Raw genomic sequence first — 13095 nt, 5'->3', positions numbered from 1 at the left:
TATAAGAGGATTTGGATTCCCTAAATGGGTACCCCTTCTCAGCAGCTCTACTGGGTCACAGTGCTGCTTTCTCTGAGGGGGGAGGTTGCAGTTTACAGTGGGGCACAGGAGCCTATAGTTCATGTTCCCGCCATTCAGTCTTATAGGCCTCAGGCCATTAGGCCTGAACCCTATGAGGCAGAAGAACAGCGCAGGAGATCATGATGACATCACCAGGACCTCCTGCTCCGGGTCTCATGGGATTACTTGATGACTTCACAGTGCAGGCATTAATGATCACGTCATCACACGATACCTGCCACAGGAAGGCACAGTGATGCCATTGTGACTGCCTTAACCAGGAAGATGGGAACTCAGGCAAAAGGCTGGAAGGGCTTGTGGCTTGCAGCAGAGATGGCAGTGGAGAGTGGAACACCAGTAAGTATTTATTTATTTTATGTATATATTGTGGCAGTACTGAAGGAATTTAGGAATGGGAGAAAGCATTATATATATACTACAGAGGGGACCATTATACCACAGAGGGTGACTCTCCTCGGTGGGTGATCCAATGAGGAGGGACATTATAATTGACACAACGGTGGCCATTATATATGCCACAAAGGAGGAAATTATATATGCCGTTATATATACTACAGAGGTGGCCATTATATATACTATAGGGGTGGGGTGCATTATATGGGGTTGGAGGTGAGAGCATTATACATGCTAGCACTACAGGAGGCATTATCCTTTAGGGGTACTTCAGGGGTGAATTACAATACAGGGGGCATTATAGGAGCAATACAGGAGATGCATTATATGTAGCGGCATTACAAGGGACATTATAATACAAGGGCACTACAGGGGGTCATTATAAGTACAAGGAGCACTGCAGTGGGGCTTTATAATTACTGGGACTATACATGAATAGTTATGAGCGGCATAGGAAATATGATTTTTCCCAATATTTTGCAAATTTTTCACATAATATTGGCAATAAATTCACGAATTCTAGAATTCACAATCTCCAGTCATTACCCTCGTGATTGCGCAAATCTGCACTAATGATGCACATTTTTTGCGCAATACGTGCAACTTCACATTTTTTCAGGTCTGGGTAGATATTACTGATTGGTGCACTAAGTATTGTTGTGACATCACAGCACTGTGTCTAACAGAGACACTAATCCCTATCACAGCACAGTAATTCCTATCACACTGCCTAACACCCTGCACTGGAATCAGCTATACTATATCACTATCTAACCTATATTCACTATCTCCACTAACTTTCTGTATTATATATATGAGCTAATTATCTAATGTAATTAAATAAGGGTCCAGATGACTCAGCAAAGCACAGAGCACAGCAATGACACTGCTCTCTCTCTCTCACAGAACTGCAAAAAACTGTAGAAAATGGCTGCTGGGGAGGTTCTTATATAGTAAGGGATAGGCAACTTTCCTATTGGTTGCTAGGGATGTTGTGAAGCTCTGACTAAGATATTGCAGCATTCTCATTGGCCCACAAGCAAGAAGTTGTAGTACTGATGAAAAAAAATAAAAATGTGAATGCTTGATATGATGAATTTATAGCACTTTATTCAAGATTTTCCGATATTCACGAAGCAACCTACAAAATATCAAGCCAAACTACCAAATAGGTAAAGCATATCAAAATCTTTATTTAATCAATCAGTATTAAAAATCACAGGACACAGAATTAAAAATGAGAGAGCAGAAAAAGGCACCATCTCTGGGGAGGCCCACCATACATGGGAAGTGGTGATATCAATAATCCAATGATATCATATAAGTAAGAATAAATATCAGAAAAAAATATATCAGAAGAAATGGGGTCCCTAAGAGGTCCCTAGATGAATAAACAATGAGTAACACTGTGGTTCAACAACCAAAGTTGAAGCTATGCTGAGTATCCAGAGAGATAAGACTCATGAACTATATACAACAATGCCCATAAATAACTGAGATAACAATAATAATAATAATATGATGAATGGATTGGTGCATCTATTGCAAATATAAGTTAAAAGAGGCAATAATGACCTGCATAGCTAGGACCCTACACGTGAAAAGGTGGTAAAAAGAGGAACTGGGACTACTTCAATAAATACTGGGCCACCATAGAGGGCATTATAACTACTGGGGAAACTATAGGGGGCTTTATTACAACTGTGAGCTCTATAGGGGTGCCTTATAGATTGGCATTTTTACTATGGTAGGAGCACTACTAGGGGATCTATAGGGACATTATTATTATTTGGGGTACTGTGGGAGAATTATTATTGGGCACAATATGGAGTGCATTACTACTAATAGAGTTGCTATTGTGGATACTGTAGGAGGCACTATTACCCTGCAGTGTACTCTCTGTATGGCACTGTTATTTCTGCAGTATAGTATTTGGAAGTGTTGGGGAACACAGCGGCACAGTATTGGGAGTAGCAGCAGGATGACGATGTTGGGGCGCCAAGAAGGTGAGGATAATCGTAAAGTGAGGAATCTAAGATGTCTGTGTGTCATACTCTGCAGAGGGAAGATTTGGCTGAATTGAGTTATCAAAGTAGTCTTATCCGTGAATGGAGAAGATAAGGAAAGAGTATGTCTACATCAGAGCAGACATCACTGGATGAAAGAGGTATGTGGTGCTGTATTACCATGGATGTTTTGTAGTGTTGTATGTAATGTCTATCCAACTATGGCTTTAACCGTAAGGTTGGGTGGAGGGGTTGGATTGACAATTTGGCATGAGGGGGGAGGGGGGCTGTACCATTTAAAGTTTTGCAGCCAGCAAAAAGGCTAGAATCAGTATTGTACTGCACACAGTGAATATTGGGGGAGATTTATCAAACTGGTGCAAAGTAGAATTGGCTTAGTTGCCCATTGCAACCAATCAGATTCCAATTTTAATTTTCCAAAGGAGCTGTGAAAAATGAAAGGAGAAATCAGATTGGTTGCTATGGGCAACTAAGCCAGTTCTAGTTTGCACCAGTTTGATAAATCTCTCCCCTATGGTGTGCTGTAATGTTCCATAGGTCCTGACTCTAGTATCAGGACATTCTGTGTGGGGCTCAAAGCTGGCTCCACCTCCTCTTACTGAGCTGCTGCTATGTCCTTCTCCTCTTCCAGCCGCTACAGGAAGGTGCCCAGGCCATGGACAACAACAAAATGGTAATGGGGATCTATACTGTAGGTTGGTATGTACTATTAGGGGCTGGGGGTGTTATACTATATACTATGAGCGTCTGGGAGTGTTATACTGCATACTATGTGGGGCTGGAGGTGTTATATACTGTGAGGGGCTGGGGATCTTATACTATATAATATGAGGGGCTAGGGGGTGTTACACTCTATACTATGAGGGCGGGGGTTGTTATGATATATACTGTGAGAAACTGGGAGTGTTGTACTATATACTGTGTGGGGCAGAAGATGTTATATACTGTGAGGGGCTGGAGGTATTATACTGTATAGTGATGAGCGGCAGGAGTCATATTCGAATTCAAGATATTTTGCGAATATTTTGTAGAATATTCATTGAATATTCGCAAATTTTCATATTCGTTATATGCTACGATTTCTTTTTACTTGAAAAATCGGCAAGGTAATGATTGTGTAATATGCAAATTTTAGTAAAGCAAATTTTATTGTGAATGTTTCAATTTCCAACTATTAGACAAAGAAGATTAGAGCAGTATATTAGCTAAATTGCTCAATATTCGTTTTTTTTTTCTTCGAATATTCGCTATATTGCTATAACTTCGTTTTTTCGAATATTCGTAATATTCTAAAACAAGAATATATAGCAATATAGCGAATATTCGAAAAAACTGAATATAGAGCAATTTAGCTAATATAGTGTTATAATCTTTTTTTTTTTATATATATAGTTGTAATTTTTTCCAATCTGAACTTCAGATGAAAAAAAAAAATTCAACTATAAGGCTAGGTCTACACAACGACATTTGTTGCGCGACATTTTGTTGCACCAATGTCACGCGACAATTTTTATAATGGCAGTTTATGGTGTCGCACTGCAACATGCAACATGCTGCGACTGCGATGCAACAGTCGCAGAAAATCCATTCGAGATGGATTTTTCTGCGACTGTTGCGTCGCAGTAGCAGCATGTTGCATGTTGCAGTGCGACACCATAGACTGCCATTATAAAAATTGTCACGCGACATTGGTGCAACAAAATGTTGCGCTTCAAATGTTGCAGTGTAGTTGTGCCCTATCTGTCGCGCAACAAATGTCGTTGTGTAGACCTAGCCTTAGACAAAGAAGATTATAGCACTATATTAGCTAAATTGCTTTATATTCGGTTTTTTCAAATATTCGCTATATTGCTATATATTCTTGTTTTAGAATATTACGAATATTCGAAAAAACTAAGTTATAGCAATATAGCGAATATTCGAAAAAATAAACGAATATAGAGCAATTTAGCTAATATAGTGCTATAATCTTTGTCTAATAGTTGTAAGTTGAAAAATTTGCAATAAATAATTCGCAAACGACACTACTCCTAAAGTCAAATATACTGCAGCCTTCTCATTGGCCCACAAGCTAGAAGCAGGGAGGGATCATATGTACTGATTTAAAAAAAAGAAACGCATATTCCAAATTACGAATATATATCACTATATTCCAAATATTCGCAAATTTTCGAAGTACCTATATTCGCGATAAAAATTTGAAATTCGAATATTCGTGATCAACACTAAACTGTATACTGTGTGGGGCTGGAGGCATGGTACTATATACTATGAGGGGCAGATCTATACTGTAGGTTGGTATGTACTATTAGGGGCTGGGGGTGTTATACTATATACTATGAGCGTCTGGGAGTGTTATACTGTATACTATGTGGGGCTGGGGGTGTTATATACTGTGAGCGGCTGGGGATCTTATACTATATAATATGAGGGGCTAGGGGGTGTTACACTATATACTATGAGGGTGGGGGTTGTTATGATATATACTGTGAGAAAGTTGGAGTGTTGTACTATATACTGTGTGGGGCAGAAGATGTTATATACTTTGAGGGACTGGAGGTGTTATACTGTATACTGTGTGGGGCTGGAGGCATGATACTATATTCTATGAGGGGCAGAAGATGTTATATACTGTGAGGGGCTGGGAGATTTCTACTGTATACTGTGTGGGACTGGGTAGATTATACTATTTACTATTTATTTAATGTAATTAAAACTGTTATTTAATAAATTGACTGAATGTTACTGTTGAAATTTGGGGCCCCACTTTTATTTTGCCCAGGGCCATATTTTATCTAAAACTAGCCCTGATTAAAATGTTTACCTTGTACATATATGGTCACATTTTGAAAGGGTATCCTTTACTTCCTATATACTGTATTTCTATTTCTGCAATGTACAATAGCAAATTCCAAATATTCCCTGAAAAGCTGTTTGTCTTAGTTTCACTGTACATTAATAGTTGGATTCAGATATCATTTTTTGCAGAAGTCTATTTTGAAGTATGTATTTCAGATTTATACTTTTCTTAGCTGTCAGTGTTTAAAAATAATATTTTGTCAAGCGTTTGCCCTTGATAGTAGCTCACATTTTTCAAAAGAGAATTGTTCTGAATATGTCTGGTAGTAGACCGATGATCTTTTTATGCACGTTAGAAATCTTATTACAACTGAAGAAAAAAACATCAGATTTCAAAGTAAACATTGTGACTATATTGTACAACATATCAGCTGTGGGATTGGTATCATTATGATTATTAATGATTACTTGAAATTGAGATTACAATTGGACTCAAAATTGGAGGCTAAACATTTTCAATCTTTGGTATAATTGATTAGAATTTGTCTGCTGTGCCCGTCACTTTTTCTTAGACCTCAAAGAGGACCTTTCACCACTCCTGACCTGCCTGTTTCAACCCCTTTTCTACCAGGGGATACCGATAGGCAGACATGGTGCCCACTCGCACGTGCCGTAATAAAAAAAAAACAAAGAAGGCCAAAGAAGATGCTAGTAATTAGTTTCAATGTGCTCAGCCTCACTGAAGAGGCTGAGGGAATTGAAGCTGCAATTCTTATTTTGGCCAACATAAGAAATGTGCAATAGTCAGTAATATATGCATTTTAAAAATCCATAATTGTTCAAAATAAAAAATAAAAAAATGGATTTTGTGCACTCAAATTCAAGCTTCAAAATCATTACAAAAAAGTAAAAAAAGACAAAAAATATATAAAAAATGTAAAATCTGTAAGTTTAAATGACCCCCCTTTCCGTATAATAAAAAAATAAGTACATAAGTGACAAAAAATATAAACATCAGGGGTAGTGATGGACGAACATATGCCAGGATGGTTTTGCGAATGCAATCACGCGAACGCAATCAAATGTTCGCGAACCGCAAGTTCGCGGCAGGTCCCATTCATTTTATTTTCAGCCAAGAAATAATTTCTAGAAGTGCACAAATAGTCCCACAACATGGACAGTGACATACCAGATGTATTATTCGAATTTGCGATCTACATTCATTATTTTTTTCAATGCAAAATATCGGCAATATAATTTTTGCGCATGCGCACATCAGTTATGATAATAGTTTTCAATACCGTTTGTCACTGTGTGTAGCAGAGGGAACGCAGTAAAACAGCAAACAAATGCTGCAGTGCCCAAATGCACTATATGGAAAGTATATTATTGGTATACACCCCGCTTCTACCAGTTTTTTGGGGGGCGACTGGTATATCACACCAGTTATAATTATATTTTTCCAATACTGTTTGTCACTGTGTGTAGTAGCAGAGGGAACGCAGCAAAACTGCAAACAAATGCTGCTGTACCCAAATGCACTATATAGAAAGTATATTATTGATATATAACACCCCTGCTTCAATCATTTTTTTTTGGGGGGGGGGGGGGGACTGGTATATCACACCAGTTATAATAATTTTTTTCCAATACCGTTTGTCACTCTGTATAGCTGCAGTATCGCTGCAGAACCGCTCACCACTGCTGCACAATACAAATCCACTATAATATGCTTTCTATAGTAGAAAGTATATTACCCCTCTGTACTGCACACCTATCAATAGTACATCTATACCAGTCCTTAAAAGGACTTTTGTGGACCTATTTCATAGCGTTTCTGTCCCTGCTCCACACAGCAACCTCTCCCTACACTGACAAAAGACTGAATGTAAAATGGTGGCCAGATCGGGTCTATTTATAAGGTAGGGGGTGTGTCCATGTGCTGAAACTTTTCAATTGGCTGTCCTGTACCACCTGATGGATGTGTCATGGGTGAAAATTCTTCACAATGTAAAAGAATATGGCGGGCGCGAATATCGGCATATGTTTGCATGTTCGGCAAATCGCGAACGAGCAAAGTTCGCCGCGAACCGACCACGGGGCGAACCGCAAGGCCATCATTAATAATGGGTATCACATGACCAAAAATGGCTGTACTATTAAAATATTAAATAAAATTCCAATGCGGTGAATGGAGTAATGGAAAAAAGGGTCAAAATGGCAAGTTTGCCATTTTTTTATTGCTTCTCTCACCCCAAAAATGTAATAAAAAATCACACCCTCTCAGCTCAGTAGATATAACTATAAAAAAGTCAGAATATGGTGAAGTAAATATAGTTTTTTAAGTTTACATTTATTTGTACGCTATTTAGACATAAAAACATATACATATTGGGTATCGTTTTAATCCAGAGAATGAAGTGCATGGGTCAGTTTTGACACAAACCGAACACCGTGGGAACAAATCCCATAAAACAGCCTGCGTTTTTCCAATTCCACCCAATTTGGAATTTTTTTACCACTTCCCTCTACATTGTATTCCATAGTTAATTGTAGCATTAGAAAGTACAACTTATACCTAAAAAAATAAGCCCTCAAACAGCTATGTGAATGGAAATATAAAAAAGTTATGGCTCAAGGAAGATGGGGAAAAAAAATTAAAACTAAAAAACATCTGGTATCCTAAAAGTTACTAGCTTTATGTTTTCTCCATGTAATAACAATTCTGGAGCATCTATTCTTATGTCTGTATGTTGTGTGATTCCTTTATTATTTCTACTAGAAGTTATGAATGAACTGCTAGCAGTCTGCAGTAAGGGCACAGAGGGGTGTTAACGAGTTGGGGGGGGGGGGGGGGTGTACCTGTACAGTCTGAAAATGTCAGCACTGATTGGATAGAGTGATTGCAGATACGTCCCCCCTCAACTGATTACCACCCCTCTGTACCTTTACTACAGACTGCTAGCAATTCATTCATAACTTCTAATAGAAATAATAAAGGAATAGCACAACACAGAGCTATAAGAATAGATGCTCCAGAGTTATTACACGGGGAATGCATGAAGTTATTAAGACAGGCATGTCATGAGAGGTGACAGGTCCTCTTTAGGCCTCTTTCATATGGGCGAGATGTGTGCAACCCCACTGGTAGAAGACCTACCAGAATAAAAAAAGGGGTACACAAGTATAATCAGCAAGCAGGATCAGAACGAGGAGAATCAGTTGGGTATAAATCAGTCAGAAAGAGGTTAATTGAGAGACAAGCCAAAGCCAGTTCACCGGATCTCTAACACACCCGATTATAGTCAATGAGGCCGAACAGTGATGCGGTAGCTTCCACCAGTGCCGGATCCAGAGATCGCCAGCAGGCTTCTCTGTGCTGGAACAGCCTGCCGGAGATGGTAATGAAACTAGCCGTAGCTGGTTAGCATGGCCACCTTCTGGAAATGGGCGTGCAAATGGCACATGCACTGTTCCTGTTCTCCTCCAGCACCACTGCATGAACTGGAGCAGTAGCTGCTGCGCAGAGAGGAAGACAGCACACTAGACAGTACTTTGAACTTTGAATTGTTCTGTGTGGTAAAAAAGGGGGAGAAACACCATTTGAGCATTTGGTAGGATACACTTGGATTGTTTATGCCACAAAGTATTACAAAGTTTTATTTTGTTGTGGAATCATTTTATTTAGGAAAAAAAATCAGAGCCTTTGATAAATTCACAGTAAACTGAAACATGAAGGGGGTATTCAAAATAAACATAGTGGCAGGTTGGGCATGGGAACTGCCATTACATTCATTTCTATGGGAGTTCCGGAAGTAGCTGAGTGCTATACTCTGCTGTCTCTGGTACTCCTGTAGAGATGAATGGAGTAGCAGTAGACGTGCTCAACCTACCTCCCCATTTGTTTTGGTGGGCTCCGAGGGGTTCAATGTCCCCGTTTTAATGATCAGTGGGGGTCCTATAGGTATCAATGCTACTTATCTAATAGTTATGCCCTGTTCTGTGTATAGGGAATAACTTCTAACTACTGGAATACCCATTTAAATACATAGTAACATAGTTTATAAGGCCGAAAAAGACATCTGTCCATCCAGTTCGTCCTGTTATCCTGCACGTTGATCCAGAGAAAGGCAAAAAAAATACTGTGAGGTAGAAGCCAATTTTCCCCACTTAAGGGGAAAAATAATTCCTTCCCGACTCCAATCAGGATACCTCCCTGGATCAACGACCCCTCTCTAGTAGCTATAGCCTGTAATATTATTACACTCCAGAAATACATCCAGGCCCCTCTTGAATTCCTTTATTGTACTCACCATCACCACCTCCTCAGGCAGAGAGTTCCATAGTCTCACTGCTCTTACCGTAAAGAATCCTCTTCCATGTTTGTGTACAAACCTTCTTTCCTCCAGACGCAGAGGATGTTCCCTCATCACAGTCACAGTCCTGGGATAAATAGATGATGGGAAAGATCTCTGTACTGACCTCTCATATATTTGTACATAGTAATTAGATCTTCCCTCAGTCTTTTTTCTAAAGTGTATAACCCTAATTTTGATAATCTTTCAGGGTACTGTAGTTGCCCTATTCAAGTTATTACTTTAGTTGCCCTCGTCTGTACCCTCTCCAGCTCTGCTATGTCTGCTTTGTTCACAGGAGCCCAGAACTGTACACAGTACTCCATGTGTGGTCAAACTAGTGATTTGTAAAGTGGCAGGACTATGTTCTCATCACGGGCATCTATGCCTCTTTTGATGCAACCCATTATCATATTGGACTTGGCAGCAGCTGCCTGACACTGGTTTCTACAGCTAAGTTTGCTGTTCACTAAAATTCCTAGGTCCTTTTCCATGTCAGTGTTACCCAGTGTTTTACCATTTAGTATGTACTGGTGACTTGCATTATTTCTTCCTATGTGCATAACCTTACATTTGTCAGTGTTAAACCTCATCTGCCACTTATCTGCCCAAGCCTCCAATCTATCCAGATCCCTCTGTAGTAGTATACTTGTGCTGTTCCAGCCTTTATTCTTGTATTCTACAATTTGTGTTTGTATTATATTATCATTTACCATGTTGTGTAACGCTGCCACCCTGTGGTTATTCTTATAATACCATTTATAGTGTGTTATGTAAATTTCCATTGCATTGCTCTCCTCCCTCTTTTGTGACATCACATCCTCTGTAAGGTCCTTCGTACTTCCTCTTTGTCGCAGACCTTCAAGATGGTGAGAGCTATTCTTTTTGACCTCTAATATCCTCTAGCATAACCTCATTTCCCTGCATTTGTTTTCAAGACAAATCAATAAATGATCAAAGCTTCACCATTGTATTCTCCTCACTGGATCATCACATGCAACTGGTGTCTATATCTGGAGATATTAGTGAGTTCAGCTATCTACCATTGCTTGTACAGGGGCTATCACTCACAATCAATCAGGGGATAATCTCTAACGTACATCTGTGGCAGAATAATCCTGTTCTCTTCCGTGTTAATTCCTTTACACAGTTTAGTGTCAGATGCTAAAATTGATATTTTACTGTGCAAGCCTTCTTCCAGTTTCTTTTTGTGTTTGTTGCAACTTGCAGCAAGTGCTCAATTGTCCTTCAATCTCACCACAGGGGAGATAAAAGATGACCTGTCTCCCCCCCCTCCGACATGTATGTGTAGGTAACTAACTGCATTCACCATTTAATAATAATTCTGGAGCATATTTTCTTATAACTGCGTTATGCCATTACTCTATTATTCCTGCTATACAGAGTGTTACCATTCACCTTGTCAAAGGGATGTGTTCCTGTGCAGTCTACCACTGCCAGCACTGATTAGACATCCCTAAGGGCTCATGCACACGACTGTGCCGTTTTTTGCAGTCCGTAAATTGCGGATCCGCAAAAAACGGATACCGCTCGTGTGCCTTCCGCAATTTGCGGAACGGAACAGGAGGCCCATTATAGAGCCTATTCTTGTCTGTGGAATAGAGCAACGGATGCGGACAGCACACAGAGTGCTGTCCGTATCTTTTGCGGACCCATTAAAATGAATGGTTCCCTATCTGCACCATATTATTTATAAGATCAGGTTTATTTATAAAGGTAGGGGGTATGTCCATGTGCTGAAACATCTCATTTGGCTGTCCTGTACCACCTGATGGATGTCTCATGGATCAAAGTTCTTCACAATGTAAAAGAATATGGCGGGCGCAAATATCTCCATATGTCCGGCAAATTGCAAACACGCAAATTTTGCCATGAGACGACCGCCGGGCGAACCGCAAGGCCATCCCTAGCCATGAGTGGTGGGATTACATAGGGCTCATTGAAACTAAGTAAATTTCATGGGTCTTCTAGAAAAATAGGTGCTATCTGTAACCCCTTTTCACTCAGACTAATATATTAGGGTCCTGTACAAAAAATAAAAAAATTGAAAACCAGACAGCCCCTTTATAAAAACGGAATGCACATGGATTACCAGAATGAAAATACATTTGTGTGTAAGAGGCCTGAACGGAATTTATTAAAATGTCTGCCATATGAGTAGGAGTGTGCAGAGAAAGTTGAAGCTGAAGCTGTTTTCGCCTGGCATATGATACGATATAAAGGACTTATATCAGGTCCGTCAGACTGGTATACAGATTTAAGTGAATTTCTATATTGTGATATTTTGCCATTTTACAAACTTGTAATTTTTTATTTCACTCCAGAACAATAAAGTGTGTGGAATAAACAGTTTCTCTGTCCAGTACGTAGGCCATTATGCAAAAACATTGACTTCAGCAAGTTTATTAGAAGTAATAAAAAGCATCAGTAGCACCACAATATTATTTGAAGCGAAGTATTAAAATGGAACTGATGTGTACAGTTATCTGGTAGCCTTGTTTCCCCTGAGAATGCTGGAATTCCTGAGAGACGTGTCGGGGGCTGAATGTGACCTGCCCTGAATATATACAGCCTAGTAACAGTGTGCCCTGCAGCCAGACTGTGACATTATAACAACATTACACTGGTGGCATGGAGCTTATAAACACGGGCACAGTTACTAATAATGTCTAAAAGTAAGAAAGTGTAAACTTAGATTTATCACAGTGGCTGATGCTGAGCAATAAATGTCTGGTCTGACTTTACACCCCCTATTTATTGGCTTAGTTTATGGCAAAACATGTGTCAACTTTTTGGTGCACAATATTGCATTTTAAGCCACACTTCTCTCTTGCAATGGTACACCGCCTTCTTGACCCATCCCTTGTGGGACAAGACATAAACACTTCTCCAAAGTTAATGTGATGCAAAGCATGTACTGTACATCCTTTTTTTGGCATAAGTTGTTCCAGAATTCTGCACATTTTCAGTAGTAAATCTGTTCCATTGACTGTATAGGAATTCATATGTTCTTATTAAAGGCGTTGTCCCGGAAAAAATATTCTACAGTCTTCTAACCAGCACCTGGATCTGAATTCTTTTGTATTTTCATGTACGGTAACTAAACATTTAGCATAGCCACTGAGTAATTCAATAAAATGCATCTGTATAGCGCCTCCTGCCGTTAGTTTTTTTTTCTTATTTCTTTCCGGCTCACTGAGATGGCCGCACATGCTCAGTTTCCCCTTTTAACTGTCAGCTCGGTATAAATCGAGCAGAGCAATGAATGGGGAGATCTCTGGATCCATGTGAGGTACATCAGGGCTGGTTTTAGCTTTCTTAGAAAGACACTGTCATGTACTATATGATGTCTGACTTTCATTTCTTTCATTAGTTATGGGGATAACCCTTTTAAGTATAGCCCCCTAGGGAGTACCTTC

This window comes from Bufo gargarizans, chromosome 3 (genome assembly GCF_014858855.1).
Source record: "Bufo gargarizans isolate SCDJY-AF-19 chromosome 3, ASM1485885v1, whole genome shotgun sequence".
Classification (NCBI taxonomy): Eukaryota; Metazoa; Chordata; class Amphibia; order Anura; family Bufonidae; genus Bufo; species Bufo gargarizans.
This window is presented reverse-complemented; position numbering follows the sequence as displayed.